Source organism: Meriones unguiculatus, chromosome 2, assembly GCF_030254825.1.
Source record: "Meriones unguiculatus strain TT.TT164.6M chromosome 2, Bangor_MerUng_6.1, whole genome shotgun sequence".
In the NCBI taxonomy this organism is placed as follows: domain Eukaryota; kingdom Metazoa; phylum Chordata; class Mammalia; order Rodentia; family Muridae; genus Meriones; species Meriones unguiculatus.
This window is the reverse complement of record NC_083350.1, coordinates 53,356,823-53,372,339: the sequence shown is the minus strand read 5'-3', so window position 1 is coordinate 53,372,339 and position 15,517 is coordinate 53,356,823. Positions and strand designations below refer to the sequence as shown.

The following is a 15,517-nucleotide window of genomic DNA, read 5'->3' as shown; positions in this document are numbered from 1 at the left end:
TAGAGATGGACATGGGGGACGGTCCTGAGCGAGGTCTGGGTGCAAGACCCAGCGCAGCTTTTTGAAAATGCCCCTGGAGGAAGCTCACGTGCCCTCCTCTGGGGCCCACTGTTTTCAAGCGTGGCGGTTAGAGCCTCCTGGTGGGCTGGGGTTACCTTGAGGTCTAAGGGAAGGGGTGTTTCCTAGCCCTACTGTGGAAGTGGCAGCCCCTTCCCTAAAGGCACAGTTACCCTGAGGAAGAGAGGGCCCCCCGGAGTGTAAGCCAAGCCAAGACCTCTCTCCAGCTTGCCGTGGCGCCCCAGGCTCTCCTTCCACATAAACCTAGGCTCTAGTGGTCTTTCACCCTATTTCTTCAGAACATTCCTGAAATGGCCCTTTCTCCCATTGCATAAGACTCGAGGGCCTGTAGTGGCACTGTAGGACTCCATCCCTCAGGAGAGTGTGAGGTCGAGCACAAACTAGCCCCCTACGCCCTCCTCCGCTTCCAGATTCAGCTCCCATATTGCCTTCTCCGGGAAGGTGTAGAGATACCCAGCTCGCTCCTTTTCCCTTATCTGCGAGTTCCTTCTCTTTTCCCCTGAGGTTCTTAAGTCAACTCTCTCAGCTGCCCCCACCAATACCCAGTTAATCATTAAAGAAGTTGAACCATAACTTTATAGCATTATTATAATAGCATCCGCATCCTGTCCTGGATGTCTTGATTTATGATAGGTAAACATGTTTTTGTTACAGTTCCAAGTTGGGGATTTTAGTTTGTCCACACTTGTGTCTCATGAGGGGCGGGGTCTTTGCCAGGTGGAATTGGTTGAAGTCTGAGGACTGGGGCGGGGGGGGTATATAAATATGACAGTCTAGGGGAAGAAGGCCGGGCTGCTTGGAGGAGGACTGCTGGGTCGTCCTGCTGCTGCATTTGCTGTTTGCTGGGTTTCTTCACTATTGATATTGTCCCCAACAGAATCCTATGACCCTACCCAGCAGGAAGTAGCAAAGAGAACTCCGGCCCCTGACCCTACTAACCTTCTTTCCCTCCTATGCGGTTTTGGGGGGAGGGGGGTTAAAGGGAGGTAGAAGCATTTAATAACCCTAAATAAAGTGGATTTGTTTAAAAAAAAAAAATCAAGGTCAACGACACCCTGTCCATTAGCCTACAATTAATTCTCAATGTTGCAGTCAAAGGAACAAAATGTGGACCAAAGCTAGGCATGGTTCTGCATACCTGAACCCCAGGCCTTGGAAGATGAGGCAGAAGGATCAGGAGTTCAAAGAGCCTCAGCTGCAGAGTTTGAGGCCCGCCTGAGCTACAGCATATCCTTTCGAAAAACAAGCAAGCAGAGCTAAAGAAATGGCTGGGTGGTTAGGAGCGCCTACTGTTGCTGAAGAGAATGAGGCTCAGTTCCCAGCACCCAGCTTTTGACTCCTGTTCCAGGGGATCCAGCCCTTCTTCTGGACTCTGTGGGCACAGGCACACACAGACACACACAATTAAAAATTAAAAATCTACAAAGTGAGTCCAGGACAGCCAAGGCTACACAGAGAAACCCTCTCTTGGAAAACCAATAAATAAATAAATGAACAAATAAATAAATCTAAAGACAAAGAATTCTCATTTTCAGAATAAAAATTTGAGAACAACAAACACAAAAAAGTGGCCCAGCCAGTCGCTGTGACACACACCTTTAATCCCAGCACCCAGGAGCCATAGGCAGGTGGACCTCTGTGAGTTGGAGGACAGCCTGGCCTGCAAAGAGAGTTCCAGAACAGCCAGGACTATTACACAGAGGAAACTGTCTCAAAACACCAAAAAATAAAAAATAAAAATTTAAAAATGAGTCAAATTGTGCTTTGTCTGTCCTCAACCTTCCAGTGAGTTTTTGTTTTCTGAAGAATGGCTCCATACTGGGCAGGTGGCTCAGCCAGAAGTGCTTGGTAGGCAAGCATGTCATCAGAAGCCGTGTGCGATAGCCTCCGTGCCCCACCACTGCTGAGGTGGACTGCTGGAACTTGACAGCTAGCCAGCCTATCTGAGTTGGTGAGCTGCTGGTTCAGTGAGGCTGACCTTCAAATAACACAGAAAACAACCGAGGAAGACAGGGCCTACCAGAGTAGACACTGATCCCTGTCCTCCCTGCACACGAGCGCACACACACACACGCACACACCTGCTGTGTGTAATATGGTAGTTAGAATGAGAAATGTTCCCCAGAGGCTCACGCATTTGAACACCTGGCTCCCATTTGGGGCTAAAATCGACGAGAGGAATATTACCTAATTTTTTTTTCCCCTTTAGAAAACTGCAATCACACTAGAAAAGCATGGGACCCTCAGCTCATGCGCTTGTCACAACATAAAATATAAGAGCCCTGTCTTAGGTCTTAAACTAGCCACCCACTTGTATTTATCCAGTATGCTGTTTCTGGTGCCAGACACTGTTGGGCGGGAACCACTGACCACAGCACTGGAGCCCACTTGATGGGGGGTGACTCCACTGCCATTACACCTTCTGCCCATGGAGAGGTTGTTCCTGGGCTGTTTTTTCCAGGGCAGAAGAATTTGAAGTCGTTTAATCCTATGTCAGGAGGAGGCAAAGCAGAGTTTTCTGGATAATCTTTAGTGAGCACTCACTCGCTCTGATCTGTAGGTCCTTTACTGTCACCAGGCATCCGAGAGACAACCAGCCTTAGGGGATGCGTGCGCACTGTAAAAGAATAAATAAATAAAAATTTAACACTGTATTAAAAGAAACAAAATGTAGCTGAGCATGGTGGCACACTTGCAGACCCAGCATTCGGAAGGTACAGAGGCAGGAGGATCCAAAGTTTAAGGTCATTGGCTACATGTATTGGAGGCTAGCCTGGGCTGCATGAGGCTATCTCAAAAAAGACAAGACAGGGCTAGCAAGATGACTCAGGTGATAAATGGCTTGCCACCAGGCCTGACGACCAGAGTTGGATCCCTGGAACCCTCATAACAGTGGGAAGAGAGAACCAAATCCAGAAAGTCACCCTCTGGCCTCCACACAGCTGTTACAGACTGCTCATGCCCTTCAATCATACACACTAATAATAAATAGAGCTTTTATTAAAAAATTAAAAGTAAAAATGACCATGTGTTGTTGAACACATTTGAATAAAATTGTTTTCCTCATTTATCTGATTTTAAACATTTTCTACTGAAAAAAATATAGGCAAAGCTTTTATTGTATATTTCCATTTATCAAATAGGGAGTTAGATTGTAGAAACTCTGTGTGTACAATCGAGAGCAAGCCAACCTCTAGTTTGGCTAAAGTATTTTTATTCTAAAGGAGCTGCCATAAGTCATGGCTATTGCTTACAAATCCATAGATTTTTTTTTTCTTGGTAGATAATAAAGTGTCCTTTATTTCATCCTTTCCTTTCTTAGTCACACCTGCCCAGGGACATCCAGTAAAAACAAGCCACTGGAAGGCTGTTTCTCTGTGACCAGGACTTGACAGTCTGGTTCTTGACAAACCTTGCCTTTCGATTTCATACTTGACTGCAGCTGTTCACTGGCCCTGGGCTATGAGTCCCACCCCAGAGGACAGGCCGGATTTGCCTAAGCGTGTATAAGCTGGCATGCAATTTATCTGCCACCTACGGTGTGTGAGATATGTTCGTGTGTACATGTGGTGCAGTGCCCGTGCTGAGACCAGAGGAGAGTCAGGTGCCTCTCCATCACTGACACTCACCTCCTATTCCTTTGAGGCAGGGTCTCACAGGTAACCTGGAGCTAGGCTGGTGGCCAGCGAGCCTGGGGAAGTTTCTTGTCTCTGCCTCCACAGCACTGGGGTTATAAGCACTCTTAGGGCCGTGCCCAACTTCTATTTTTAATGTAAGAATTTGGACTGAGGGTCTCATGCCTGCAAGTGTCCTTACCCGCCCAACTACCTGCCAGCCACTCGTATCTCTTACTGAGGAGGAGAACCAGAAGGAGCTGATCTTCTCTGTATGCCTAGGCATCAAGGAAATTCAGTAAACACGAACAAAGGAACTGATAAACATTTTGTCTTCCACTCCTGCTGTATCAACCCAACATAAATGTGGTGGCTTAACACAACATTTATGTTATATGAGTTTATGTTTCATATGTATTTATGTTAATATAAGTATATTATCTTAGAGTTTGGGTCAGAAGTCTGACTCAAGTCTTAGTGAGCTAAAATCAAGGTCTCCTGTTCAGGGTTCGATTCGGGGAAACCGAGTTTCTTTGCTCCTTTGGGTGGTTGGCAGAATTCAGTTCCTGGGGTTTTAAGATTGAAATCCCCATTTCCTTCCTCTTTTTCTGGGCTAGCAACAGTGGGATGCATTATTCACATACTTCAAATCTCTCTTCCCTTTTCTGCTTACACTTTCAGAAAAGATTTATTTTTACTTTGTGCATGAGTGTTCTGCCTGCGTGTGTGTGCGCGCGCGTGCACACCACATGTGAATTGTGACTGGTGCCTGCAGGAGACCAGAAGGGATGTGATGCCCTGAAACTGGAACTAACAGATGGTTGTGAGCCATCGTGTGGGTGCTGAGAACAGAAGCAGGGACGGCAAGTGCTCTTAACTGTTGCTCTATCTCTCCACCCTTTCTCTTTTTAAGTCTTCTTAAACCTTTTAAAGACTTATCCCTGGTACTTGTTGCACTGACAGAAAGCTAGCAGGATGCGTAAGAAAATACACTCATGGGTTCTGTCTGTTAATTAGGACACGGGCCTTTTGGGAAGAGGTTCACTATTCTGCCCATACAAGGGTCTTATATGAGATACCATATGCAGCCTCCAGCTTCTCTGAGGCTCTTCTATGAGGCTCTCCGGAGAGAATGAACAGGTTGAGATCTGACTGAAGGGCCCAAACAGCTGTGCTGCCATGACAGGCTTCATAAGATACTATAGGCCTGAGTTTCTGTTTCCTAGTAATGTTTCTATTTCTCAGGACATGAAACTATAGTTCATTGAAACGAGATAGAATAACTGAATAGCCTCCCTGAAAACCAGAAAAAAATCTAGTAACCCCCTTGAAAAGTCCTCGAGCACTTGACCAATCAAATTAAAGGTTTGTTAGAAACCGTTGCTTAGCTAGTCAAAAATGATATTGTTACCTGGGTAGTTTTTGTTAGCACTCTTCGTTACCTGGGCACACCTTGTTGCTTATACACTCCGTGAAGCCCCCCTCCCGCAATCAGTTTAAGACAAGCTCGCTTCTGCTAAATGCGAACCAATCGCATAGCTGAAAGTCCTGTTCTTTGCTCAAACTATAAAAAACTCAGCATTGCAGCTACTCAGGCCTCCCCTCCCTAATCCACTGCATTGGATGGTGGGGAATCCGAGATTAAGCCCAATAAAGGTTCTTTGTTCTTGCAAGCGTGGTCGGTCGGTCTCCTGGTGGTCTTTGGGGTTTTCAAGAACTGGGCCTAACACTGACCACAGCGGGAGGCCGCCCAGGGCCCATGCTGCCTTGTGGTGCAGATCTAGGTCTGACAAGCCTGACTCTATTATTTACTAGCCTGGAGTTTTGGGGAAGGTTCATGACCTCCAAGAAGCCAGCTTTTCTCAGCATATAAAATGAGGATAATGTTAGCACCCACTTCATGGATTGTTAGAACAAATCAAGTAGTCCTGGCCTCCAGAAGCATGGAAGAAGTGTGAGCTATATCCAAAAGACTCACACAGAAATACACTAAACACAGCAAGAGTTAATGTCTGAAACACCAACACTTAGTCTAGTGGTTTTTGCTTGTTTTGTTTTGTCATAGGGTCCCATGAATTCATGGCTGCCCTTGAACTCACTTTGCAGCCAGGGATGATCTTGAATTTCTGATCCTCCTGCTTGGACCATCCAAACACTGGGCTCACAGGCATGTAACATCACACTCTGTTTATACTGTGCTAGGAATCCAATCCAGGGCTTCGTACACACCAGACACTGAGCTACATCCATTATCTGTTTGTTTGTTTGTTTGTTTGTTTGTTTGTTTGATTGGTTGGTTGGTTGGGTTGGGGTTTTTTTGTTGTGGTAGTTTTTTGTTTTGTTTTGTTCTGTTCTGTTTTTTGATCCATGGACCTAAAGCAACCTGAGAAGGAAACAGTTTATTTCATTTCAAAAGTGACAGTCCATCATCAAGGAAAGCCAAGGTGGAAATTCAAGTTGACAGGCAAAATTAGCCATCGTACGATGAAAATCAAAATGTACCAGGAAGAAGTAAAATCAAATTGTTGATCTCCCATGTAACCCCTTGGACTAACCAGTGCCCGAGGAAAATGGACCATCCAGGCTTGCCAGACGTGGGCAAGAAACTAACCTAACACCATTTGCTGGACAAAGCCAGGCTATTCTCTGGCAAGCAACAAGCAGACTTGAGGCGCTTTATCACTGAGCTCCAGACTTCCTGCTTCTTTGCCCTCTGACTTTCAGCCATTTGGGGAGGTGTTTTGGCTCGGAGTCCTTCAGCTCTTGGATGTAAATCATCACACAGCCTTGACAGTTGACTCAAGGACATGCTGCTCCTTTTGAGTGCAGAAATAACCTTTGCCTCATGATGAGATCTGCTATGCGGCCTTCCCCTTCTGCCATGATGGCCTCTCTGAAGCCGATGCCAACAGATGTACAGCTGGCTAGAACCGGTGGTGGGATTTAGAATAAGTTTTGTTCAAACTCAACCTACACACGTATTTTTTTTTCTCCTAGTAACTCTTTAACCTGTACAAAACAAATGAACGAGAAAAACAAAATGTGCTAAGCCAGACATGCTGGTTCAAACTTACAATTCCAGCTCTTGGGAAGCTGTATTGTCACGAGTATGAAGTTAACATGAGCCATACGGTGAGGTGAGTGCTAGGCCACCGTGGGCTGCACTGGTGTTGTCCTTCAACAGCAGCTGCTAAAAGTAAGACATCATTAGTCTAAACGCAAGCGTAAGTTCATTAATCAAAAAACAAGCAAACAAACAAACAAACCTGTGATGCTGTTGGATCGTGGGTTTGTGAGTTTGAGACTGGAAGTGGCCAGATCCTCTAGCTCACTTTCTTCTTGCTCATGCTCACTTCCTCGTACTCTCTTTCCCTGGTACAGAACTGAGAAGTGAGGCTGTGTTGCAGCCTCTAATTTTCTGTCCTACACAGTAACTCGCCTCCTCTGTGCTCATCGAGTGGGCGATCCCAGACTAAATCTCACGGTGTGGAATTCCCAACCACTCCGTGAAATGACATAAAGGATGTTTTCCTTTGTTCAGGGGATTTCTCTGGAGGCTCTCTCCTGGGTCTCCCACTTCTTATCATCCTGTTCATGACAACTATCTCTCTTACTTTTTTTTTTTAAGATATATAATTTACTTTTATTTCATGTGCATTGGTGTTTTGTCTCCATGTATGTCCGTGTGAGGGCCTTCAGATCCCCTGGGACTGGAGTTACAGACAGTTGTGGTGAGCTGCCATGTGGTGCTGGGAATTGAACCAGGGTCCTCTGGAAGAGCTGCTAGCACTCTTAACCCCTGAGGCATTTCTCCAGCCCTATCCCTCTTACTCTTATTTGGCTATACCTCTGAATAAAGCTCCTTTTCAGGTGGTAATAGAAAGCGTCCCTGTAAAAGGAACTTTTTTATTCTCCTAGTTCAATTGTTGTCTTTGAGGCTTACTGCCCCCTTCTGCTAACCTAGGCCCAGTCTAGGTCCAATCTACTTTAATCTTCTGGCTCCTTCTCACTCTCTGGCTTGTTCTCTCTTCAACATCTCTCTGTATATCTGTCCTGGTAAAACTGCCTCCTCTCTTTGCGGCGTCCCTTTCCTCTCTCTTCTCATGAGAGTTGGGTGTATCCTATTCTGTCAAATTTTCTCTGATTCATCACCTTTCCTGCCACTCAATTAGACATCACTTTCAAACATGGATGCTTTCTTTTATAAACAAACAGACCTTCATTGTTTGGGATTAAAAGCATGTACCGCCATACCTGGACCTAAGCTTTTCTTTACCTGAAAAGCTTTTTCTTTACCTAAGCTTTTTCTTTACCAGGATAGGCTTGAACTCAAGAGATCTGCTTGCCTCTATTTCCTGGATTAAAGGCATGTTTGTATTACAGCTGGATCACACAAATATAGGTCTTTGGATGTGAGCCGCCAAATGCCATATTCTGAATTCAATTTCCTCTATACATCCTGTTGTAGATAATAAAAAATGAGTGTTGGGCTAGATGTTACTTATTATTAGACCTATAATTATTGCGGTGGTATTATTTAACCCGCTATCACAAATAATAAGACACAGATACCTGTTAGATTTCATAATTGCCTTATTACCTTGGGCTGGGCAGATATTTCTACCTACACTGTCTCAATAACCTCACCATTCACCTCCCAGTCTCCATCCAATACCATCCACCTTAATCCTCCTCATCTGGGCTGCCTTCCATCCACAATCTCAATATACTTGCTTGTATTCTTCATCTGGGTCTTTTCACACCATTATTAGAGTCCTTCCGCCCAGCCCATATGGTTCCTTCTCCACCTAACCCACTGTGGCATCCTCCTTCCTCCTCTCTTCCTGTCTGTCTGTTTCCCATGATTCACCTGTCCTCTAAACCCCAGGAACCTTAGCCATGCCTACCCCATTCTGCCCTGCTCAGGTACAGGCTGTTTAATCAGCCAATCAGGTAGGTTTACACAACAAGGATAGGTGTACCCAGATCTTGAAGGCCAGTAACACACATCAGACAAACCAACAACATCCCATCCATGCTGTCTCTGATACAACATACAATATACTGTCTTTTTTTTTTTTTTTTTAATGCTTTCCCACCTCAAGGCCAGCTCATAGTCACAAGACCCTCACTCCTGAAGGGTAATTTTGTATCAGATCCTTTCCCCAACCAAACTACCTGCCACCTCTCTTATTTTAACATCTGTATATTGTCTCTAAAACACAGCTGCTGCTGTATTCACTATGAAATCCTTTATAAAATATTATGAAAGTTACAAGTGATTCTCTAACTTGATGATCATTCTTTTTTGTTGTTTTGGTTCTTTCAAGACAGAGTTTCTCTGTGTGGCCTTGGCTGTCCTGGACTCTGTAGACCAGGCTGGCCTTGAACTCACTGGAATGTTTTTCATTATAAATTATATTATGCCCAGTTCTCACACCCCAAAAGACCAGGAATAAATAGACTCTGCTGTAAATACATGAGGGTTTTTTTTTTTATTACAAGTTACAAGCTGCAGCTTGGGCTCACAACGCCACCGATCACCCCGTGCTCAGGTTAGTGGGGTGATTTAAAGACTCTGGTCCCTCCCAGCATGCCCAGAGCAGGGGCGAAAATCTGTTGGGCAAATGGCAAAAGGGATGTTGCATTTTAAATTGATTGGCTATAGGAAGATCCCCAAACCATTAATGATCTGGTGTCCCTCCCTAGGGGGATGGGCCAGTTTCCTAGCAACTTTATCTCTAGTGGGCAGGAAAAGAAGGCAGGGCATTACTGGAAATGTCTCCACCTAGCTAGTTCAGGCCTTAAACATTAAAATAGCCATTTTTAATCTTTTGGTCTCTCATTATATATAAGAATGATCATCAAAGCTGGCTGTGGTGGCACATGCCTATAATCCCAGCACTCAGGGAAGCTGAGTCGAACTTGACCTTAGCCAAGACTGAGAAGTGAAGCAGTTGAAGGCAAGGAGTATTGGTTGATTGCTACTCACTCACTTAACAGCCATTTACCGAGAACCTTCCATCTGCCAGGACTGCAGAGACTCAGGAATCAAAAGAGCTAAGACCTAAGCTCTCTGGCTCTCATGATAAAGAATGACAACTACAGCATTTGATATCTATCGTCGAAAGGTTCGAAGAAACCTTAGTCACTTGGTATTTAAACTTTTCTCCTCTCTAAGGGAAAAAAATAGTATCAATAAACTCCCTCAATTTAACTGTTTCGTGTCGGGGAATGTGGGTGTGTACGTGCAAATAAGTGCTTGTGGAGGCCAGAGGTCGGCCTTGAGCAGCATCCTCAGAGCCTACTTTATTGGTTTACCTTGCCTTTTTTTGGAGGGGAGGTCTCCCATAGGTTTGAAGCTTGTGGTGGTTTGAATAAGAATGACCCCCATAGGCTCATATATTTGAATGCTTAGTTCTCTGGGAGTGGCATTACTAGAGAGGATAACAAGGATTAAGAGGTGTGTCAATGGAGGTGAGCTTGGAGGTTTCAAAAGCCCTAGTCTGTCTCTCCACCTGCCTGCGGACCAGGAAGTGACTTTCAGCACCCTGTGTGTCGCTGTGCTCCCCACCATGATGTTGAGCCTCTCAAACTAAATGCTTTCTCTCCTAAGAGATGCCTTGGTCATGGTGTCTCTTCACCGCAATAGAACAGTGACTACGACGGGGCTCACCGACTGGCTAGTCAGTGAGCCCCAGGGAACTATCTGTCCGCACCTCCCTGGTCCTGGGACATCAAGCCCACACGACCGGGTCCAATCTTTTCACATGGGTCTGGGGATCAAACCCAGGTCCACAAACACCTTACCAAGAGAGCCATCTCCCAGGGCCCCAGTTTGACTCCTTTTGTGTCAGATATCTGTTAAGGTTATTGTGTAATTTAAACACTGTTTTCTGTACCCCACATATCTGGGGTACGATCCTTGTTCTGAGAATCTCCTGTCTCAATGTTGTGTGAACGCTGTTCCCCAATTGTCCCCTGATATGTCAATAAAGCAGCTTACAGCCAATGGCTGAGCAGGGGAGAGAATAAGGCTAGACTTCCTACATCCAGGGTTAGGAGGAGTTAGAGGAAGAAGTAGGGAGATTCTGCCAGGGCGTTCAGTTCTGGGCAGGACGTCCAGAAGACATTGGGAGTGGAGCTGGAATATGAAAGCCAAAATGTGCAAGAATCACTGGGATTCTTGAGAGGAAATCAAATTAGCTTAGAGGGTTAAGAATAGACTAATAACTGCTCAGTGCTTGTGCTGTGAGGCTTGTCAAAATGATGTAACAGAGCATCAGTTATTTGTATGATAGCTGGGTTAAGAGAGAAACTAGAAAAACACAGATTTTATAAAATAACTTTAACAGATATTGTTTGTTGTCTTTCTCAGTGGCAGTGAGCTCTGTCAGCAGCAATCCCATAGGAGTTGAGAAAGCAGAGACCTTTGGTTGAGTTCTTGTTTTTCTGCATCTAATGAATTCATAAATACCAAGAGTGGGAGGATCCAGTGCACATTCTTTGCTCTCCCAGGATTCCCTGGGAGCCTCACTGGTGAGCTGGTCAGACCCCTTCGGCCTAGGAGACAGAGCACTTGATGACAAGGAGCTCTTTTTCTCTTACAGAGAAACACTTAGAACTGTATAAATAGACGTCTGACTGTTCTATTTTAGTGCAGAGCGTGTTAGCAGCTGTTACTGCACAGCCTAGCATCTGCTAGCACTAAGATTCTGGCATGTATTCCGTGGAGAACTCTGAGGAAAGGAAGTCAGTATGGCTTAGTGGCCACCCCAAAACAATTCTGGGTGTGCAGCTTTGGGCAGATCAGCCAAAGCCACAAAGTGAGCAAATCTGCTTATCCACATCTGAGGAGGGGCTGTGGTGTGGCAAGAATGCAGATTCCTGCCTGGAATTTTCCTATTCCCCTTTCCTGCCTTTTCACCCCTACACACACTCGCACAACCGGCATCCCTTGCCCTTTGCTCTCTTAAAAGAGAAAACTGGGATTTTATTTTAATGTGTGTGCATGTTTTGTCTGCATGCATCTCTGTGTACTGCCTGCGTGCTCAGCCCATGGAAGCCAGAAAAAGGCACTGGATCCCCTGGAACTGGAGTTACAGTTGGCTGTGAGCACCGTGTGGTGCTGGGAACTGAGCCTGGGTCTTCTGCAGGAACAGCCACCTCTCCAGCCCCACCCCCTCTGCTTTAGTGATTTCTTTTACTAAATTTAAGTAGCTGTAACTGTAAAGAAGATGATAGCTGATTCGCATTACTGTATAGAAGACAATACCTTAAACATAATTTCTTTCTTTTTCTGGACAGGGTCTCACTATGTAGCCCTAGGCAATCTAAAGCTTGCTATGTTGATCTGGCTGGCCCTGAACTCGTGGAGATCCACCTACCTCCACCTCCACTGTTTGTTTTGTTTTTTGTTGTGTTTTTTTTGTTATTGTTGTTGTTGTTGTTTCTTCTTAGTATAATTAGGCCAAAATTTCTCAAGCCTTGGGGAACATTTTTAAATGTTTCAGCCTGTAATTAAAGAAAAGTTTGCATGGTTTTTAACCTTTACTCTGTTTATTATTCATCTAATACTTACTGAGTGCTTGCAAATTATCAGTCACACTGTTAAATACTTTCTTTTTCCTGGGTTGGTAAACTGCTTACCTTGCAAGCACCAGGACCTAAGTCTGAGCCCCAGGACCCAGGGCCGGTGTTTTGTTTTGTTTCATTGTTTGTTTTGTTTTGTGTGGGTTTTTTTTGTTTTGTTTTTTCTGTTTTGTTTTTCAAGACAGGATTTCTCTGTGTAGGCTTGGCTATCCTGGACTGGCTTTGTAGACCAGGCTGGCCTCGAACTCACAGAGATCCACCTGCCTCTGCCTCCCCGAGTGCTGGGATTACAGGCAGTGCCACCATGCAGGGCCTGATGGTATATACTTGTAATCCCAGTACTGGAGAGGCAGAGATGGGTGGCTCCCTGGGCTCACTGGCCAGCCAGGACAGTCTAATTGATGATCTCCAGGGTACTGAAAGACTGTCTCAAAGGAAGTAGACAGCATGCCTGAGGATGACACCCAAGGTGTCCTCTGACCTCACACCAATACACACACACACACACAATTCTTTTCCATAGCCATAAATAAAATCAAAATGCACTTGATTTTAATCAAAATATCAGGAAATGATTTAATGGTTAAAACCCAGGCTGACTTTGAACTCACAGCTCTCCTGCCTTAGCCTCCTGAACACTGCATGTTGCCCAGCTCGTGAAAACGTAAAGTAGATAAACACAAACTGGTAAAATATGCAGTAGGTATGAAGAAAACTATAAAACACAGCAGAGAAACAATAGACCCGAGAAATTTAGAAATTTATTAATTCCCTGCAAAAACATTCGTGTCTTAACATGCGCCCAACATTTGAGGGTTGACAAGACGGTTCTAAATGTTGCTGTAAGAATAAGAGCACGCGCGAGAGCAGGGGGCATCAGGCCCTCAAGTGGGGCCCAGACACACATTCAGGCAAAACACCCACACATCAAATACAATTGGGATTAAAAATGTATACAGTTCATTTGGGGCACATATCGGATTTCTAGATTCGACGGAGCTTGCTTTGCGGTTCGCTCGCTTGGCTCTTTCTAACAAACCCAGCAATCGCAGGCCGGATGGAAGCTTCCGAAAGAGGGGGACCTGGACCACAGCCTCTTGTTTCCTGTCCTCTCTAAATTGATTTCCTTTTTGCATCCGGAGCACGAAGCTATAAAAAAACCTTCCAAGGTGAACAGAGTGAGAGCACTTCTCCGCGTCCTTCAGCAGCTGCGGTCACTGCTGCCCCTGTTCCTGCTCCGTGGAGCCACAAGCAAGAGCTGCCGGCATGCAGGCTCACGCCGGGCTGAAGTGGGGCGCTTGCCCAGGCCCCCCCCCCACGCTCTTCTCCGGATAAGTAAATCCTCTTCTACCCTAGCCTTCATTTTCTCTGCAAATCAGCTTGCAAGATGCTTCAGCAGATAAAGGCACTTGCCACCAAACCTGAGGACCTGAGCTTGAGCCCCAGGGTCCCCTCCCTTCCCCTCCCCCCCCTGTAGCGGAAGGCGAGGGCATACCCTGCAAAGTCTCCAGACGTCATGCCTGTGCCACTGCATTCACACCCCCATCCACACAAACAAGAGTTTCACAGTATAATTGGAAAATCTGTTTTCAGAAAAACAGAGTCATTTCTGCCAAAGGTATTTGTGCATAGGAAAGAAAGCTTGAGGCAAAGCAGCTTCAGCGATCACGAGTGGGACAGACTCCAGATGTTGAAGAGGAATATACACCTCTATCTGTATGGACCTTACACGTGACTGCGGTATGGATGTCATTCCATTGAATTCTAAACACGTGGGCATGGTTTTCTTTAGGCCTCTGGGCCTATCTGTCCTCTACACACACAGCCTTGCTTTTGTGACTTTTTTTTATTTCCTTCTTTTTTTCTCATAAGAGGCTATAGTACTGGGAATAGTGAAGGGGTCTTTGAAGAGAGGGTGGGGATTAAGAGCACTGGCTGCTCTTCAGAGGACCTGGGTTCAAGTCTTAGCACCCACGTGGCAGCTCACAATCATTTATAACTCCAGCTCCGGGGCCTCTGAGGGCACCAGGTGAAGACGTGATTCACTAGCACCCACACACGTTAAATAAATAAAATTTAAAAAATTTAAAAGAGAGGCATATAATAAAGAAGGTGACGTGAAAGGGCCGGAAAGATGGCTCAGTGGACAAGAGCACTGGCTACTCCTCCAGAAGACCCGAATTTAAACCCTAGCACCCACATGGTGGCTCAGAGTCACGTGTAACTGCAGTTCCAGAGGATCTGACCCCTTCTTCTGACCTCTGCAGGTGCCGGATACACATGCGGGCAAGGAAAACTCTCATTCGAACAAAAACAAACGAGTATTTAAAAACAGAAGTTGAAGTAAAAAATAACGTATTGAAAAGAAACCGTCAAAAATTGCTTAATTAGGGGTGGACTCTGTTTTATATTTCCTTATAGCATTCTTCACTGACTGACTGCTGTGGGGTGGGCGCGTTCCCAGGACTGTTTGCAGGACGGCTGGTCCCGGTGCAGCTGCGCGGACAGGTGGCACCTTTGGGAGGTTATTGGCAGGAGGGCTGGGTCCTCACAGACAGTTGTTCCATCGCTGGATTACTGGGTTGCGGGAGCAATCTTGCTCTACGAGGTCACGCTCTGGCGCTTGCTCTGCTTCCCATGCTTCTGCAGAAGTCGGTGCCGTGCTCTTGGACTTTTTACTCTCCAGAGCTAGGTAACTCACATGCGTAGTCAGATGGTTATGAGACAAGCCTCATGTAGCCCAGGCCAGCCCCAAACTCCTCATGTAACTGAGCCTGACCTTGAACTACTGATCCTCTTGTCTCCACCTCCACGGGCTGGGCTTGGGGTTTGCACCTCTAGGCCTAGCGTCTCTGCTTTGTAAGTGACACCGTCTGGGGCACACAGCTATAACCGTAGAAAGCCAAGATACTGAGGCTGGATTAGCCACTTTCTGGTTTATGTCTCAACAGGATGTAAGTGCTCTAAAGACCAAAGCTTGGTTTCATTCTCCGCTATAACTCATTTTGACACCTTCTTCAAACCGCAGGTCCTCTGCTCACCATGCTCCCATTCCAATTCTTTTCCCTTAAAAGTGGCCACGTCTTGACCTTTGCTGTCAACAACTACTTGCTCTCCTCAGAATTCCATCATCTACTATTTATTCCTAAACCCTGTAGCTTAGTTTGTCTTTAAAAAGAAATTATATGTCAAGCTAGCAAGGTGGCCGAGTAGACAAGGGTGCTCACCTCCAA

General features: G+C 45.6%; 1 long non-coding RNA gene across 1 annotated transcript in view; it reads right to left on the bottom strand.

The window, feature by feature from the left end:
- Positions 1 to 256: 256 nt before the first annotated feature.
- LOC132652347 (uncharacterized) overlaps positions 257 to 15,517 on the bottom strand; it is a 36,287-nt gene continuing 21,026 nt past the window's right edge. The window contains exons 3-4 of the long non-coding RNA XR_009589850.1: positions 6,767 to 6,882; positions 257 to 2,695 (exon numbers count right to left, since the gene is read on the bottom strand). This is a non-coding gene — a long non-coding RNA (uncharacterized LOC132652347). The remainder of the gene's footprint in view (positions 2,696 to 6,766; positions 6,883 to 15,517) is intronic.